Below are 16902 nucleotides of genomic sequence, written 5' to 3' on the forward strand. Positions count from 1 at the left end.
ACCTGAATTAGAAAAACCTCCTGATAATGATAAAGAAATTTCTATCTCTGATGCTGAAACTCAATTTGGTAATGAACACTCACCTTCTGATAATGAGGAAGATAATGATGAGGTTAATGAAGATACTCCACCTAATGATAAAGAACCAGATAAGGATGTTGAGATAGAACCAGCTGTTGTTCTTGATAACCCACAACCTAAGAATAAAAGATATGATAAAACGGACTTTGTTGCTAGAAAACATGGAAAGGAAAGAGAACCATGGGTTCAAAATCCTATCTCCTTTCCACCTAAGTCAACTAAAATGAAAGATTATGAAGAATTTGAACTCTTTGCTGAAATGCTTAGGCCAGTCTTCTTTTTGCGAACTCGCTTGACTGGTGTCTTAAAAATGCCTCCTTATTCAAAGAACATGAAAGACATCATCACTAATAAGATAAAAATACCGAAAGCTGAAATCTCCACTATGCTTGCTAATTACACTTTTAAAGATGGAGTACCTAAAAAACTTGGAGATCCGGGAATACCAACTATACCTTGCTCCATCAAACGAAACTACGTGAGAATTGCTTTATGTGATTTGGGAGCTGGTGTTAGTCTCATGCCTTCTCTTTATATAAAAGACTTGATTTGAATAAATGATAATTGATATTATACCCCTAGTTGGGTCACCCTCGGCAGGTTTACCCCTAGTTTTCGAAAACCCTCGATTTTTCCCAAGCACGCTTGCTCCTTTTATGGTTTTTCCCTTCTATCACGTTTCCATCCAGTTAGTGCCGTTTGACTGTGTGTTGACTGTCTATGGACTTTTCATTGGACATTTTTGCCTCTGTTTCCTCGCTCTCACACTAGACACTTCCAAGTGGGACCGATCATTCGGAAAACATCCCTCTCTCCTCTCTATCTTCTCACTATCATGTGGGACCCACAATGGACCAAATATCTCTAATGGACACTGCCATGTTGTAAATATCTCTAATGGTCCATTGAAAAGTCCATAGACGGTCAACACACGATCAAGCAACACTAACTGGATGGAAACGTGACGGAAGGGCAAATTCATAAGAGGAGTAAATAGGCTTGGGAAAAATCGAGGGTTTTTAAAAACTAAAGGCAAACCTGCCGAGTGGGACACGACTAGGGGCATGAAATTAATTATCCCTTTGAAAAACTCACACGTACTGAAATATCTTTGCAAATGGCTGACAAATCAACTGCCATACCCATCGGTATTTGTGAGGATGTGCCTGTTGTTGTTGCTAATGTTACTATTTTGACTGACTTTGTTATACTTGAGATGCCCGAGGACGACAACATGTCGATTATCCTTGGTAGACCCTTCTAGAATACTGCAGGGGCTGTTATTGATTGCAATAAAAGCAAGGTCACTTTCCATATGAATGGTAATGAGTATACGATGCATTTTTTCGAAGAAACAATTCCAGGTGAATGGTATTAATGTTATTGAAAAATCTCCGACAATCACTATTGGAAGTTTTCAGCTACCTGTACCTACTGTTAAAAAGAAATATGAAATTTTTATTGTTGGGGACATTCATATCCCCATAGAGGTAACTTAGTGATTTAAGAAAGCTCTTCGGTTTCGTGCTAATCGAAAGTGGTTGTTAATAAGACTTGATCAACCTTATTAATTGATCATTTTTGAGAGGTATGAAGTTGATGAAATTAGTAAGCACTACCTTCTATCCCTACCTTTTGCTTTCTATTTTTTTCTTAGTTAAATAAAATAAAATGCCATGCTTTATCCATTTTCTTAGTTTTTCATGCAATAAAAAATGACCCAAAAATAAAAGTTCTCAGAATGCTCTGAAAATTGGATATGATTTTTTTGAATATTTCTTAATTTCTGGTGCAAATAATATCAGAGGGAGGTGCTCCAGGTGGGCACAACCCACCTGGGTGCGCCCGGACCCCCAGGCGCGACCTCGTGGGTTGTGGTCCCCATGTGGGCCCCTTGACTTACTTCTTCTTCCCTCATCACTCCATTCACCCAGAAAACAAATCACTATTACACACTCTCTCATGTTCTTGCTCCCGAAACCGTGGATTTCGATCTCTTTGCTCGAAGTTCCGTTTCTGAAACTGTTTCGGGGATTTGTTGCTTGGTATGTGACTCCTCCATGTGTCCAATTAGTTTTTGTTTTAGTGGTTTATATTTAGAATAATTAGCTACTCTTGGTGTTGTTGTAGATGAGCTTGCATGTTGAATTCTTAGAGTTCTAAGTAGTTTGACTGCTTGATATGGCCTCTATACATCCCTATGAGTAGTTGCTATCATTTTTGTGAAGTTTTGTTGAGAAAAATTTTGTGGACTAAAATTTTCATAATTTTGTTCATAGGAAAAGGATAAGTTTCTTTAGGAAGTTTGCTTCCAAGAAGAACTCAAAGGGGGTTATTGGGCAGTCATCTGACGATGATCTCCATACCCCGAGGATGGCGGAGCTACGGCCATGCAATTGGCCGCACAATGCGTTCATAGAAGGGGCCGCAATCCTCCTAGAGTTCAACCAATATGCTGCTAATGCCGGTCTCAACGTTGGACCTCATGGCTTCTTAGAGTGGCTGTTCAACATTGGACCTCATGGCTTCTTAGAGTGGCCCTAGACCAAGTTAGGCCAAAAGCCTAAGCTTGGGGGAGTACGTATTTCCACCGACATTACTTTCATGTTCACACATTTTATTCTAGTTGTCGATGTCCACACCTTTTCATTGTATCATCCATGTCTAATTTATTTTATCGCTTTCGTCTTATGTGTTTGGAAAACTTTGAGAAAATCCAAAAACATGTTCTTGATTCTTTTTGATTTTTCTTCCTAGTTTAAATTGTTGTAGCACTAAAAAGAAAACCCAAAAAGATTTCCTTGTTCTTCTTTTACTTGTTGGGAGCTTTCCCGTGTAAATAGTTTTTCTCGTTTTTGCTTTTCCCTTTTTTGTTTGCTGGTTTAAAAAAACAAAAACTCTGAAAGTATTTTAGCGTGTTTCTCTGAATTTATTGTTCTTTTATTGAGTCTTACCGGGGAGAAGACCACAATGAAAATGTTGAGTGGCTCTCATTTGCATTATTGATCTAATAAAGAGTCCATATTACCTTGTCTTCTCCTCTTGAATAAAATGTTTGCAGATTCCAGCTTAGTCCACGGCACTCATGCACTATTGTTATTTTCAAATCGTTCGGTCGTGCAAGTGAAAGGGAATAATGACGATATTAGATGAACTGGCCGTGGTAGAGAGAAACGGGTATGAACTCGACTTGTTCTGTTTTTGTAAATATGTTTAACCTAGTATCCATGATTCAACCTATTATGATCGAACATGTTTGCAATGTCAATTAGAGATTATAGTTTCTCATGCCATGCATAATTAGCTAGGAGTGAATAATGATTTATCTTAGATATCAACAATGCGTTAAAATGATTGTGATGTAGTATGATGATATACTATCCTCCTGTAAATGTTCGAGTGGCTTGACTTGGCACATGTTCATGCATGTAGTTGAATCAAAACCAACATAGCCTATATGATATTTATGTTCATGGTGTTCATATCCTACTCATGCTAGTATCCAGTGTTACTTATGCATAATTCATGTTCATGACCGTTGTTGCTCTCTAGCTGGCCGCTTCTAAACCTGTTTGCTAGCCTTCGCCTGTACTAAGTGGGAAACTCTGCTTGTACACAAAAAACCTGAAACCCAAGTTATTCCAGATGAGTCCACCATACCTACCTATATGTGGTATTAACCTGCCGTCCTAAGTAAATTTGCATGTGCCTTCTCTAAAAACTTCAAATAAACATCTTTTTTGTGTGCCTGGATCGTTGCTACCTGTTGAGCATGCGTTTGTTTTCCTTGAAGAGGAAAGGGTAATGCAGCAAAGTAGCATAAGTATTTCCCTCTGTTCTGAGAACCAAGGTATCAATCCAGTAGGAGACGACACACAAGTCACCTAGTACCTGCACAAACAATCAAGAACCTTGCAACCAACGCGATAAAGGGGTTGTCAATCCCTTCATGACCAATCACAAACATGAGATCTAATAGAGATAGTAAAGTAAATATTTTTGGTATTTTTGTATAGATTGGAAAGTAAAGATTGCAATAAAAAGGAATGGCGAAAGAAATTGGCAAATTGACGAAAAACTAATAGATTCAATATAATGGAAAAGATTCACTAGTGGCTTCTCTCAAGATAGCATATATAACGGTGGGTGAACAAATTACTGCCGAGCAATTGATAGAAAAGCGCATAATTATGAAGACATCTAAGGCAATGATCATGAACATAGGCATCACGTCCGTGTCAAGTAGACCGAAATGATTCTCCATCTACTACTATTACTCCACACATCAACCGCTATCCAGCATGCATTTAGAGTATCAAGTTCATAAGAATGGAGTAACACATTAAGCAAGATGACATGATGTAGAGGGATAAACTCAAACAATATGATATAAACCCCATCTTTTTATCCTCGATGGCAACAATACAATACGTGCCTTGCTGCCCCTACTGTCACCGGGAAAGGACACCGCAAGATTGAACCCAAAGCTAATGACTTCTCCCATTGCAAGAAAGATCAATCTAGTAGGCCAAACTAAACCAATAATTCGAAGAGACTCGCAAAGATATCAAATCATGCATATAAGAATTCAGAGAAGAATCAAATAATATTCATAGATAATCAAGTTCATATATCCACAATTCATTAGATCTCAACAAACACACCGCGAAAGAGTATTACATCGAATAGATCTCCAAGAACATTGAAGAGAACATGATATTGAGAATCAAAGAGAGAGTAGAAGCCATCTAGGTAATAACTGTGGACCCGAAGGTCTATGGTAAACTATTCATGCTTCATTGGAGAGGCTATGGTGTTGATGTAGATGCCCTCCGTGATTGCTTCCCCCTCCGGCAGATCACCAAAAAAGGCCCCAAGATGGGATCTCACGGGTACAGAAGGTTGCGGCAGTGGAAAACTTGTTTCGTGGCTCCCCCTGATGTTTCTAGGGTATAAGAGTATATATAGGCGAAAGAAGTACGTCGCTGGAGCTACGAGGGGCCCACCAGGGTGGGGGCATGCCTACCCCAAAGTCCTAGACTTCAACTCCAAGTCTTCTGGATTACTTTTGGTCCAAGAAAGATCCTCGCGAATGTTTCATTCTGTTTGGACTCCGTTTGATATTCCTTTTCTGTGAAACAATAAAATAGGCAAAAAAAACTTGCACTGGGCCTCCGGTTAATAGGTTAATCCCAAAAATAATATAAAATAGCAAATGAAAGCCCACTAAACATCCATAACAGATAATATAATAGCATGGAACAATAAAAAATTATAGATACGTTGGAGACGTATCAAGCATCCCCATGCTTAATTCCTCCTCGTCCTCGAGTAGGTAAATGATAAAAGCATAATTTTTTATGTGGAATGCTACCTAGCATATTTCTCAATGTAATTTTCTTTATTGTGGCATGAATGTTCAGATCCTAAAGATTCCAGACAAAATTTTAATATTGACATAAAAATAATAATACTTCAAGCATACTAATATAGCAATTATGTCTTCTCAAAATAACATGGCCAAAGAAAGTTATCCCTAAAAAATAATATAGTCTAGTTATGCTCTATCTTCATCACACAAAGTATTTAATCATGCACAACCCCGATGACAAGCCAAGCAATTGTTTCATACTTTTGATGTTCTCAAACTTTTTTAATCTTCACGCAATATACATGAGCACGAGCCATAGACATAGCACTGTATGTGGAATAGAATGGTGGTTGTGGAGAAGATAAAAAGGGAGAAGATAGTCTCACATCAACTAGGCGTATCAATGGGCTATGGAGATTCCCATCAATAGATATCAATGTGACTGAGTACAGATTGCCATGCAATGGATGCACTACAACTATAAGTGTATGAAAGCTCAACATGAAAACTAAGTGGGTGTGCATCCAACATGCTTGCTCATGAAGACCTAGGGCACTTTGAGGAAGCCCATCATTGGAATATGCAAGCCAAGTTCTATAATGAAAAATTCCCACTAGTATACGGAAGTGACAACATAGGAGATTCTCTATCATGAAGATCATGCTGCTACATTGAAGCACAAGTGTGGTAAAAGGATAGTAGCATTTCCCCTTCTCTACTTTTTCTCTCATATTTTTTATTTCGGCCTTTCTCTTTTTTTATGACATATTTTTTTATTTAGTCCGGAGTCTCATCCTGACTCGTGGGGGAATGATAGTCTCCATCATCCTTTCCTCACATGGGACAATGCTCTAATACTGAAGATCGTCACACTTTTATTTACTTACAACTCAAGGAATTACAACTCGATACTTAGAACAAAATATGACTCTATGTGAATGCCTCCGGCGGTGCACCGGGATGTGCAATGATTCAAGAGTGACATGTATGAAAAATTATGAACGGTGGCTTTTCCACAAATACGATGTCAACTACATGATCATGCTAGCAATATGACAATGATGGAGCGTGTCATAATAAAGGGAATGGTGGAAAGTTGCATGGCAATATATCTCGGAATGGCTATTGAAATGCCATAATAGGTAGGTATGGTGGCTGTTTTGAGGAAGGTTTGTGGTGGGTGTATGTTACCGATGAAAGTTGCGCGATACTAGAGAGGCTAGCAATGGTGGAAGGGTGAGAGTGTGTATAAATCATGGACTCAACATTAGTCATAAAGAACTCACATACTTATTGCAAAAATATATTAGTTATCGAAACGAAGTACTATGCACATGCTCCTAGGGGGATAGATTGGTAGGAAAAGACCATCGCTCATCCCCGACCGCCACTCATAAGGAAGAGAATCAATAAATAAATCGTGCTCCAACTTCATCACATAACGGTTCACCATACATGTATGCTACGGGAATCACAAACTTTATCATAAGTATCTCTCAAATACACAAGTACTCAACTAGCATGACTCTAATATCACCATCTTCATATCTCAAAACAATCATAAAGAATCAAACTTCTCATAGTATTCAATGCACTTTATATGAAAGTTTTTATTATACCCATCTTGGATGCCCATCATATTAGGAGTAATTTTATAACCAAAGCAAATTACCACGCTGTTATAAAATACTCTCAAAATAATATAAGTGAAGCATGAAAGATCAATAATTTCTATAAAATAAAATCACCACTGTGCTCTAAAAAGATATAAGTGAAGCACTCGAGCAAAATTGTCTACCTCAAAAGATATAAGTGAAGCACATAGAGTATTCTAATAAATTCCAATTCATGCGTGTCTCTCCCAAAGGGTGTGTACAGCAAGGATTATTGTGATAAACTAAAAAGAAAAGACTCAAATCATACAAGACGCTCCAAATAAAAAACGTATCATGTGGTGAATAAAAATATAGCCTCAAGTAAAGTTACTGATAGACGAAGACGAAAGAGGGGATGCCTTCCGGGGCATCCCCAAGCTTAGGATTTTGGTTGTCCTTGGATTATCTTGGGGTGCCTTAGGCCTCCCCAAGCTTAGGCTCTTGCCAGTCCTTATTCCAAAATCCATCAAATCTTTACCCAAAAACTTGAAAACTTCACAACACAAAACTTCAACAGAAAATCTCATGACCTCCGTTAGTATAAGAAAGTAAACCACCAGTTTAAGGTACTGTAATGAACTAATTCTTTATTTATATTGTTGTTAAACCTACAGTATTCCAACTTCTCTATGGTTCATACCCCCCCCCCCCCGATACTACTCATAGATTCATCAAAATAAGCAAACAACACACGAAAAACAGAATCTGTCAAAAACAGAGCAATCTGTAATTTTCGAATACTTCTGTAACTCTACAAATTATGAAATATCTTGGTGGACGTGAGGAATTTGTCTATTAATCATATGCAAAAAGAATCAACCTAAAAGTACTCTCCACTAAAATATGACAGCTATTCTCGTGAGCGTAAAGTTTTTGTTTTTTACAGCAAGATCGCAAAGACTTCACCCAAGTCTTCCCAAAGGTTCTACTTGGCACAAACACTAATTAAAACATAAAACCACATCTAATCAGAAGCTATATGAATTATTTATTACTAAACAGGAGCAAAAAGCACAGAACAAAAATAAAATTGAGTTGCCTCCCAACAAGCGCTATCGTATAACGCCCCTAGCTAGGCATAAAAACAAGAATAGATCTAGGTATTGCCATCTTCGGTATGCAATTCTTTAATTGAACACACATGACCATTAGGAGGTTTTTTGGTTTTGTTAATGATCAAACTCCTAGGCAAGAAATCAAGAAATTTATTTGTGGCAAAAGGTTCGTTAATGATATCACAAAAATTGGGGTGAACACTTATCGATTTGAGGTCTTCCTTTTCCTTACTAGAAGATTCACCCTTATTCTTAGGAACGTAGATAAACTTGGCAACTTTGGTAGGAGGATGATGTGAGGGATTTTTAACGGCAGAAAAAGCGGAACCCAAGTTGGTAAGTAATATCTTCTAGTTTATTAATTCTAGTAGAATCTTGATCTATCCTTTCATTAACTATGGGTTCCTTTTCCCTAAGATTTTTTAGAGTAACTCCTACCTTAGATCCATATTGGGTAATTTGGTTGTGGATCTTTTTATCCAAATTTTTTATTAACTCAGTAGTGGCAATTTTATTTTCAATAATACCAAGCCTTTGCATCACATGTTCCAAGGTTAAAATAGTTCCATTGACCAGAAGAGGTGGTGTGCCTAACAAATCTATCATGGCATTATAAGAATCAAAAGTGTGGATTCCCAAAAAAACCCTCCAGTAATGGTGTCCAGAACATGTCTATTCCAAGGAGTAATGCCCACATAAACATTGCGAAGAAGAACGGAAGTAGATTGCTTCCTAACAGATCTATTTTGAGCATTGCAAATTCTATACCAATCATCTTTTAGATTTTCTCCCTCCCTTTCTTTAAAATTGAGAACTTCATTATCGGGAGTACTAACAATGATAGGAGGACTAGCCATGAGGGCGAAACAAAAATCTAACACACAAACGCACAAAAGGCAAGCGAAAAGAGACGAACAGAAGAAGGGCAAAGAAAATGCAAAGGTTTTCGAAATTCGTTTTAGCAGTGGGGGAGAGGAAAATGAGAGGCGAATGGCAAATGATGTAATGCAAGGGAGAAGAGTTTATGATGGGTACTTGGTATGGCTTGACTTGGCGTAGAACTCCCCGGAAACAGCGCCACAAATCCTTCTTGCTACCTCTTGAGCATGTGTTAGTTTTCCCATGAAGAAGAAAGGGTGATGTAGCAAAGTAGCATAAGTATTTCCCTTAGTTTTGAGAACCAAGGTATCAATCCAGTAGGAGACGACACACAAGTCACCTAGTACTTGCACAAACAATCAAGAACCTTGCAACCAACGCGATAAATGGGTTGTCAATCCCTTCACGGCCAATCACAAAAGTGAGTTCTGATAGAGATAGTAAAGTAAATATTTTTGGTATTTTTGTTGTATAGATTGGAAAGTAAAGATTGCAATAAAAAGGAACAGCGAAAGAAATTGGCAAGTTGACGGAAAACTAATATATTCAATATAATGGAAAAGAGACCCGGGGGACATAGGTTTCACTAGTGGCTTCTCTCAAGATAGCATATATTACGGTGGGTGAACAAATTACTGCCGAGCAATTGATAGAAAAGCGCATAATTATGAAGACATCTAAGACAATGATAATGAACATAGGCATCACATACTTGTCAAGTAGACTGAAATGATTCTGCATCTACTACTATTACTCCACACATCAGCCGCTATTCGGCATGCATCTAGAGTATTAAGTTCATAAGAACGAAGTAACACATTAAGCAAGATGACATGATGTAGAGGGATAAACTAAAACAATATGATATAAACCCCATCTTTTTATCCTTGATGGCAACAATACAATACGTGCCTTGCTACCCCTGGTGTCACTGGGAAAGGACACCGCAAGATTGAACCCAAAGCTAAGCACTTCTCCCATTGCAAGAAAGATCAATCTAGTAGGCCAAACTAAACCGATAATTCAAAGAGACTTGCAAAGATATCAAATCATGCATATAAGAATTCAGAGAAGAATCAAGTAATATTCATAGATAATCAAGTTCATAAATCCACAATTCATCGGATCTCGACAAAACACACCGCAAAAGAGTATTACATAGAATAGGTCTCCAAGAACATCGAGGAGAACATGGTATTGAGAATCAAAGAGAGAGAATAAGCCATCTAGCTTATAAATATGGACCCGAAGGTCTGTGGTAAACTACTCACGCTTCATTGGAGAGGCTATGGTGTTGATGTAGAAGCCCTCCATGATCGATTCCCCCTCCGGCAGATCACCAGAAAAGGCCCCAAGATGGATCTCATGGGTACAGAAGGTTGCGGTGGTAGAAAAGTGGTTTCGTGGTTCCCCCTGATGTTTCAAGGGTATAAGAGTATATATAGGCGAAAGAAGTATGTCCGTGGAGCTACGAGGGGCTCACGAGTGTGGGGGCGTGCCCTCCTACCTCGTGGCCTCCTTGTAGAGTCCCAGACTTCAAATCCAAGTCTTCTGGATTGCTTTTGGTCCAAGAAAGATCCCCGCGAAGGTTTCATTCCGTTTGGACTCCGTTTGATATTCCTTCTCTGTAAAACACTAAAATAGGCAAAAAAACAAAAACTGGCACTGGGCCTTCGGTTAATAGGTTAGTCTCAAAAATAATATAAAAGAGCATATTAAAGTCCATTAAACATCCATAACAGATAATATAATAGCACGGAACAATAAAAAATTATAGATACATCCACTACTAGTAAAAGGCATGCTAGTGGCACACCAGTTTTGCCTTCTAATGGCGCACTACTGGTGCGCCACTAGCATCACGCCATTAGAATTAAATTCTAATGGTGCACCACGTAGTGCGCCATTAGAATTGCCCCACGGTGCGCCATTAGAATTCCTCCCAATCTCAGGTCACTATGGCTTAATCTTGGTTCAATATGCTTAATCTCAGGTCAAATCGCACTCCGTGGTCAAACTTCCCGAAAGGTCACCCCATCATCACACTACTCCAGCCCAAGCACGCTTAACTTCAGAGTTCTATCCAACCCCAGCAACAGCTCACTTCACAGGCACTTGTTGATATATCTAGCATATCAATCATATTATACCTTGTTGATGTCTAAGACTTTGTTCATGTTCATGACTATGATGAAATTTTGAAAAATATTTCAAACTTCCCGGTCATATTACGTATCAGTTTTTGAAAAAAAATTCAAAAAAAAAATATTCAAAACCAATTTTTTTTCTGTTACTAGTGGCGCACCACATCCACGGTGCGCCACTAGTAAGTTTGAATTTTTTTGATTTTTTTTGCCTCTAGATCTTGAAAGCCCCGTAAATTTTTTCTGTTAGGTTTTTGGGGATTTTGAAAATGTTTAACGAGGATCCCCCTAGTTAAATTTGGATGTAACTTTTCGAGTAGATGATTTTTCATATAAAAAACTTTTTAATCCGAGTTCGTATGCAAAAGTTATGCCCATTTTACAAATTTCCAGAGAGATTTTGCAAATAAAGTCGAAATTCATGTTTGTAAATTTTTTCCCAACAACTAGACCACATATCACATGGGAAACTTATTTCTTTTATTTTTTTCACTTTTCCATCATTTTTCTTTTATTTTTTTTAAAACTGAAAAGGCGGTCCACGGGGGAGGGGGGTGCATTCGGTGTTGGGCCAAGTTAGTAATGGCGCACTGTGGGGTGGTGCGCCATTAATGGCGCACCACCCCACGGTGCGCCATTACTAGTTTTGAAAAAAATGATTTTCTTTTGAAAAAAAACTTAGTAATGGCGCACCACTGGACAGTGCGCCATTACTAGTTAACTAGTAATGGCGCACTGTCCACTGGTGCGCCATTACTAACAACTCTTTTTTTATTTTATTTTTACTTTTTTTTCAAAACTACTAATGGCGCACGGCGGGTGTGGTGCGCCATTACTATGTCAACTAGTAATGGCGCACTATACAACGGTGCGCCATTAGTAACAAATTTTTTATGTTTTTTTCAAAACTACTAATGGCGCACCACACACCAGGTGTGCCATTAGTAATATATTACTAATGGCACACCGAGACATGGTGCGCCATTAGAATATAGTAATGGCGCACCACATGTCTGGTGTGCCATTAGTGGTCATATCATCTATAGCCCTTTTCCTAGTAGTGATCATTCGTTCATGGAATGACAGGAGCTAGTCGGTATCTTCCATGCTAAGCGGGTTATTCTCATGTCGAGTGTTTATTCACTCGCCATCGGACAAGAAAGGGAGGTAATAGGGATGCCCAGTCCCAAACTGCAAAAAGAAAAGAGCTTACAAATAATCAAACAAAAACTTCCAATGGAGTCATAACCTTTACATTTCCGCTTGGGAACCGCCACTAGTGTGTTTAGCATGGAAGATATTGATAACTGGTGGTCGTGAGGTAGAGGAGAAGGGTGCATCTGTCAAAATTTCATTAACCTCTGTTTTAAAAACTTGAGCTCTGACACCTCTGCAAATCACTGCTTCCCTCTGCGAAGGGACTATCTATTTACTTTTATGTTATGTCATCACTTTCTCAAATAAGCGCCTGAGCCTGAGAGCACTGTTGTCATGCTGATGCATTGTGTGTAGCTAATGTTGGGTGCATCATGACTGGATCTTTTCTACCATGAATTACAATGTTTAGTTGCTGCTTGAACTTTGGGGGTGCTCTGCATTTATGTTTTGCGGTCTCAGAAAGGGCTAGCGAGATACCACTATTGTCATATTATATCATGGTTGTTTTGACAATGTATTGCTATTTGAGATATCTTGTTATTGCTCTCTAGTTGATTATGTCATTGATATGAGTTAATATAATTTTTAAGAGTTATTGTCGACATGGTTAGTTATAATCTTTGCTGAAAACCTGGGTGTTGTTTAGGCTTATTTATGAAACAAGAGCAAAAGAGTTCGTAAAAGTTTTTCTTTTTCACTTTCAGTTTTAATCAACTGAATTGCTTGAGGACAAGCAAAGTTTTAAGCTATGGGGAGTTGATACGTCTCTATCGTATCTACTTTTCCTAACACTTTTCCTCTTGTTTTGGACTCTAAATTGCATGATTTGAATGAAACTAACCCCGGACTGACGTTGTTTTCAGCAGAACTACCAGGGGGTTGTTTTTGTGCAGAAATAAAAGTTCTCGGAATGGAACGGAAGTTTGCGAGGATTTTTTATATCAATAAAGAGAATTTCTGGAGCCAAGAGATACCTGAGGGGGGCACCTCGATGGGCACAACCAACCAGGGCGCGCCTGCCACCCCCAGGCGCTCCCAGGTGGGTTGTCCCAACCTGGTGGCCCCGCTGACCCTAAAACCGACACTATAAAATCTCATTATTCCAGAAAAAAATCAAGGAGAAAGAATTATCGCGTTTCACGAGACGGAGATGTCGTCGTCTCCTGTTCTTCATTGGGAGACTAGATCTGGAGTCCGATTGGGGCTCCGGAGAGGGGGATCTTCGATGCTCGTCTTCACCAACACATCTCCATCGCCAATTCCATGATGCTCCCCACCGGGAATGAGTAATTCCTTCGTAGGGTCGCTGGTCGGTGAGGAGTTGGATGAGATTCATCATGTAATCGAGTTAGTTTTGTTAGGTTCTGATCCCTAGTATCCACTATGTTCTGAGATTGATGTTGCTATGACTTTGACATGCTTAATGCTTGTCACTTTGGGCCCGGGTGCCATGATTTCAGATCTGAATCGTTTATCTTATCACCATTATATCCATGTTCTAGATTCGATCTTGCAAGTTATAGTCACCTACTACGTGTTATGATCCAGCAACCCCGGAGTGACAATAGTCGGGACCACTCCCGATGACGATCGTAGTTTGAGGAGTTCATGTATTCACCATATGCTAATGCTTTGTTCCGGTTCTCTATTAAAAGGAGGCCTTAATATCCCTTAGTTTCCAATAGGACCCCGTTGCCACGGGAGGGTAGGACAAAAGATGGCATGCAAGTTCTTTCCAAAAGCACGTGTGACTATTTACGGAATACATGCCTCCATTACATTTATGAACTGGAGATAGTGTTGTATCGCCCTAGGTTATATCTGTCTCATGATGAATATCATCCAACGAGTCATCGATCCAATGCCTACGAATATATCTTATATTTTTCTTGCTAAGTTACTACTACTGCTACTGTTAGCATTACTGCTACAATATCGATGCTATCACTATTACCGTTACCGTTGGCACTGCAGCTATATTCAAAACCCTCATATTACTATGCTAGTAATCACATTGCTGCAGATAATTAATCTCTAGGTGTGGTTGAATTGACAACTCAGCTGCTAATACCTTCAAATATTCTTTGGCTCCCCTTGTGTCGAATCTATAAATTTGGGTTGAAGACTCTACCCTCGAAAACTGTTGCGATCCCCTATACTTGTGGGTTATCAACGGGTCCTGCAATTGGCAGCCAAACTCATACCTTTAAACCTCGCCTCATATTAAAAGACTTGGTTTTGGAGATCGTATATCTGGCTTTGGAGGAAGTTGATTTGCTTGTTGAGGGTGAAGACGGTGTCATTCATTAACTTGCAATCCACCTTGAGATCACGGGTAAGGTTCGTGATCATGAGGTGATTGGCATTGACTCCACGCTCCACCACCCCCTTGCACCATAAGACCTCCTGCTCCATAGCTTCAAGCCTAGAATCCATGGTCCCCATTCCCTTGGGTCCTTGCACATCACGGATGTGAAGCACCCCCTCATGCATCTGGATGACCTGAGGGTGCTGCACCACCCTCCGCAAATATGGATTGATGACATTCTTGAAGAACTTGTCTATCGTGGAGTTTGACGTGGCCATGGTAGATGAGATCTGTCAGCAAACAGCAAAGGAAAAAAGAACAGAAGCTTTCTCCATGATACGGTGGTCAATAGGATTGGGGGGGGTATATAAAGATTTTTTTATCTTGGTAAACAAGCAAACAGAAGAAAAACGGAGTCCAGAAGATACCCGAGGGGGGCACAACCCACTTGGGCACACCTGGGTTGGTGTCTTTCTGCCCACCAGGGTGATTTTCCTGGTTGTTTCTTATTTTAATAATTTTTGCTATTTTCCAAAACAGATAGAAAATATTTTTGCAGATTTTTCGGAGTCTGTTTCCTTACCGTATCACGTACCTCCTCTTTTTCACGATTCTGGAGTGTTTCGAATGGTCTCTTTTTTGTGTTCTTCCGGCTTTATAGTTTGGATAATATTACCTTCAACATTAATGGATGTACCTGAGATATAATGCTTTATTCGTTGCCCATTAACAACCTTCGGGTTAGTACCTTCGGCATTATTTATTTTGATAGCTCCAGACCGATAAACCTCCGCGATAACATAGGGTCCTTCCCATTTGGAGAGAAGTTTTCCTGCGAAGAATCTGAAATGAGAGTTGTACAAAAGAACGTTTTCTCCAACTTTGAACTCATACTTTTGGATTCTTTTATCATGCCATCTTTTAACTTTCTCTTTAAATAACTTGGCATTTTCATAAGCTCGGGTTCTCTATTCATCTAATGAGCTAATATAAAATAACCTCTTTTCACCAGCAAGTTTAAAATCATAGTTGAGTTCTTTAATTTCCCAATAAGCTTTATGTTCTAACTCAAGAGGAAAATGATAAGCTTTTCCATAAACCATTTTATAAGGAGACATACCCATTGGATTTTTATATGTTGTTCTATAAGCCCAAAGTGCGTCATCTAATTTCTTAGACCAATTCTTTCGGGACCTATTGACAGTCTTTTGCAAAATTAATTTTATTTCTCTATTTCTAAGTTCAACTTGACCACTAGACTGAGGATGATAAGGTGATGCAGTTCTATGCTTAACATCATACTTAGCAAGCATTTTAGGGAAGCACCATGAATAAACTGTGAACCACCATCAGTCATTAAATATCTAGGGACTCCAAACCTTGGGAAAATAACTTCCTTAAGCATTTTAATAGAGGTGTTGTGATCAAAAATTCTAGTTGGAATTGATTCTACCCACTTAGTAACATAATCAACAGCAAGCAAGATATGTGTATACCCGTTAGAGGAAGGAAAAGGTCCCATGTAATCAAAACTCCAAACATCAAATGGTTCAAGCAAGTGAATAATTCATAGGCATTTCTTGACGCTTACCGATATTACCTATTCTTTGACATTCAATCACAAAATAAGACGAAGTTAGGAGTATCCTTGAAAAGAGTAGGCCAATAAAATCCAGACTGCAATACCTTGTGGGCAGTTCTGTCTCCCGCATGACGCTCTCCATAAGGTTCGGAGTGACACTTCCGTAGGATTTGTTCCTATTCATGCTTAGGTTGACAACGTCTAATAATAGCATCTACTCCTTCTTTATAAAGATGTGGGTCATCCCAAAAGTAATGTCTTAAATCATAGAAGAATTTTTTATTTTGTTGGTATGTAAAGCTAGGTGGTAAATATTTAGCAACAATGTAATTAGCATAGTTAGCATTCTAAGGAGTCTTACGAGAAACATTTATTGCAGCTAACTGCTCATCAATAGGTAGTGGATCATCAAGCACATTTTCAAGCCTAGACAAGGTATCAACTACGGGGTTCTCTGCTCCCTTTCTATCCGTTATATGCAAATCAAATTCTTGTAGCAAGAGAACCCATTGAATAAGTCTAGGTGTAGCATCTTTCTTTTCCATAAGATATTTAATAGCAGCATGCTCGGTATGAACAATAACTTTTGAATCAACAATGTAAGATCTAAATTTATCACAAGCAAACACCACTGCTAGAAATTCTTTTTCAGTAGTACAATAATTTCTT

This window comes from Triticum aestivum, chromosome 4A (assembly GCF_018294505.1).
Source record: "Triticum aestivum cultivar Chinese Spring chromosome 4A, IWGSC CS RefSeq v2.1, whole genome shotgun sequence".
In the NCBI taxonomy this organism is placed as follows: domain Eukaryota; kingdom Viridiplantae; phylum Streptophyta; class Magnoliopsida; order Poales; family Poaceae; genus Triticum; species Triticum aestivum.